This window comes from Schistocerca cancellata, chromosome 1, assembly GCF_023864275.1.
Source record: "Schistocerca cancellata isolate TAMUIC-IGC-003103 chromosome 1, iqSchCanc2.1, whole genome shotgun sequence".
Lineage (NCBI taxonomy): Eukaryota > Metazoa > Arthropoda > Insecta > Orthoptera > Acrididae > Schistocerca > Schistocerca cancellata.
The window spans coordinates 758,258,639-758,262,257 of NC_064626.1; the positions used below are offsets into that span (position 1 = coordinate 758,258,639).

General features: G+C 41.4%; 1 pseudogene; it reads right to left on the reverse strand.

Moving 5' to 3' along the window:
- Positions 1-2,523: 2,523 nt before the first annotated feature.
- On the reverse strand, positions 2,524-2,641 carry LOC126104467 (5S ribosomal RNA; annotated as a pseudogene).
- Between the last annotated feature and the right edge of the window lie 978 nt (positions 2,642-3,619).

Sequence of the window (3,619 nt, forward strand, 5' to 3'; positions counted from 1 at the left end):
GCAGTGCCTCTCTAGGGCTCTCGACCGGATGGACCCTACAAGACTGGAAAACCGTCGCCAGGTCAGATCAGTCTAGAATTCAGTTTGGAAAAGCTGATGGAAGGGTTCGAGTGTGGCACTGACACATCGAACCCAGGGAACCAGGCTGTCAAAAAGGCACTCTGCAAGCTCCTTGTGGGTGCATAAAGGTGTGGGATGTGTTGACAGGCAGACGACGGGGTCCTCCAGTACAATTCAACCGATCTTTTTCAGCCATTCGTGGACTTGACATTCCCAAACAACAATGAGCACATCACCGGCCCACAGTTGTTCGCGACTAGCTTGATGAACATCCTGGAAAAATTGAGTGAATGATTTGGTCATCCAGATCGTGCGACATGAAACCCATCGAACATTTATAGGATGTAATCAAGAGCTCAGTTCGTTCGCAAAATGCTGCACCGACAACACTTTCGCAATTATGGTCAGCTATCGAGGCAACATGGATAAATATTTCAGCAGGGCACTTCCAACGATTTTTTGAGTTTATGCCACGTCGAGTTGCTGTACTACGTCGGTCAAAAGGAGGTTCGTGAAGATACTTGGAGGTAGCCCATTATTTCTGTCAACTCACTGTACAGTTAGATATTGACTTCTTCTATTCCCACCAATTTCCAGGAAAATCCTGAAGCACCTTCGCCAATTGTAAAGCTAGTTTACATGGCCTCCGGCCGTTAATTTACATGCCTTTCTTTTATAATACTGTTAAAGTTCCTTGTCAGTAAAATTTTGAAATTTGGTTGTAGTTATAATGTTAATTTTATTACTTATCTTCTTAATCTATGATTCTTCTTGGTATCCTCACTACAACAGCTCACCTCAATTGAATTTTTCAACTATCTAAATGTTAATTTTAGTACTTATCTTCTTAATCTGTAATTCTTCTTGATATTCTCACTACAACAGCTCACGTCACTTTAATTTTTCAGCTATCTAAATTGTATGTGATTACATTAAATTAATTTTTTGGTTTAAGTAAATAAACGCCGCCTAGAGGTGACCTTTAGTATAAGTTGCACCTATTGTTTGCTTGATCATTGTGCTGTAAATCTCACTATAATTACTGATGGATTCCTTGCATTATAGAGGAATTTCAGGGAAACCTTAAAGCTACTTCACCGACTGTAAACTTGTTTTCGTGGCCAGAGGCCGTTAACTGAGTTAATCTGCACATTTTCTTACCTATCTGAATTCCACTGAAGTTCAGTGTTTGTAAGATTCGTAGTCCTCTTGAAATTTGTTGGTGCCTTATTCGTAGTTAGCAAGTTTTATGGGACAATGCAAAGGACTCAGCAATTATGTTCTTAATTTGCAATTTTTTTTTTTTTGTATTTACGTATCATACTATCATGGGTCTTAAGTCAATTTTTCAGTTGCTTCGTTTGTCATTTGAGTTTCTTTCCTGCCTATGAACAAAGACACAAGGCGATTATCTATTTCGCAGCAGTTTCATTTTTACTTCTTTGGTTGTCACTTCAGCAATTCAGAACAGTAAGATTAGTTGTGAACGACACTCTTTATTTGTCACTGAGTCATTTTAATAGATTATCCTTGATATTTATTCCTTGTTAATTACTTGTGCTGCTAGTATGTCCTTTAAAAAATAAGTGAACTGTTCAACGATGAACTTGAAAGTGTCGTGTGACGTCCGCCAAGGCCAAATATTGAGAACATAGAAAAAAATTAATAATCATAACGTCCTGTGTCCCCCCAGAACCTCGTCGCTGCTTAAATTTTGAATAAAAATAATCAGAAATGACGGGCGGAGACTTTCGGCATAAGAATTCACTCTCGCTCTGCCAATTACCTTCACAAAGTTGGCGCAGGATCGGGCATATGTTCAGGCCACTCTCTTGGGGGTGGGAAACCGCCCCTAAGAGAATGAAGGATCACCAGTGATCAACAACATGAGGATGCAGAAACCATTGAATTAAAGACACACAATGTTATGATTATTAATTTTGTTTTCCATGTTCTCAACATTCGGCCTGGGCGGACGACACATGACATGGAAAGAAGACACGGATTTATGGTCAGATGGGTATAGATAAGCATCAACAGCAACAGGCAATGGTATAACTGGAGTAGGATTCGTTATGAATAGGAAGCTAGTACAGAGAGTGTGTTACTGTGAATAGTTCAGTGATAGACTTGGTATCAGAATCGATAGCAAACCTACACTACCACGATAGTTCAGGCATACATGCCGACGACGAAAGCTGAAGATGAAGAGATTGAGCAAGTGTATGAGGTTACTGAAAGTGTAATACATTATGTAAAAAGCACTCAATCTTCAGGCCACAAGTGGCCCATCGGTGCCATCCGACCGCCGTGTCATCCTCAGCTGAGGATGCGGATAGAAGGGGCTTGTGGTCAGCACACCGCACTCCCGGTCGTCATGATGGTTTTCTTTGACCGGAGCCGCTACTATTCTGTCGAGTAGCTCCTCAGTTGGCATCACGAGACTGAGTGCACCCCGAAAAATGGCAACAGCGCATGGCGGCACGGATGGTCACCCATGCAAGTACCGGCCACGCCCGACAGTGCTTAACTTCGGTGATCTGACGGGAACCGGTGCATCCACTGTGGAAAGGCCGTTGCGACACATTATGTAAAGGGAGATGAAAATCTAAAAGTCATGGAGGGCTGGAATTCATCCGTAGGGTAAGGAGTAGAAGAAAAGATTACAGGAGAATATGGGCTTGGGACAAGGAATGAGAGAGGAGAAAGATTAATTGCGTTCTGTAATAAACTTCAACTAGTAATAGCAAATACCCTATTCAGGAATCACAAGAGGAAGAGGTATACTTTGAAAAGGCTGGGTGATACAGGAAGATTTCAGTTAGATTACATCATCCCTAAATCAGAGACTGAATTGTAAGGCGTACCCAGGAGCAGATATAGACTCAGATAACAACTTAGTAGTGATGAAGAGCAGGCTGAAGTTCAAGACATTAGCCAGGAAGAATCAATACGCAAAGAAGTGGTATACGGAAGCTACGGAATGACGGGATACACTTGAAATTCTCTAAGGCTACAGATACAGCAACAAGGAATAGCTCAGTAGGCAGTACAGTTGAAGAGGAATGGACATCCCTAAAAGGGGCTATAACAGAAGGTGGGAAGGAAAAGATAGGTACAATGAAGGTAACTGCAAAGAAACCATGGCTAACAAAAGAAATACTTCAATTGATCGATGAAAAGAGAAAGTACAAAAATGTTCCGAGAGACTCAGGAATACAGAAATACAAGTCGCTGAGGAATGAAATGAATAGGAAGTGCATGGAAGCTAAGACGAAATGGCTACATGAAAAACATGAAGAAATGATTGTCGGTAGGACTGACTCAGCATACAGGAAAGTCAAAACAACCTTCGGTGACATTAATAGCAAAGGCGATGACGTTCAGAGTGCAAGAAGAATTCCAAATGCGGACGATAGAGCGGACAGGGGGAAAGAATACATTGAAATCCTCTATGAGAGGGAAGATTTGTCTGATGTGATAGAAGTCGATATAGAAGAGGTAGGTGACCCGGTATTATAATCAGAATTTAAAAGAGCTTTGGAGGACTTAAGATCGA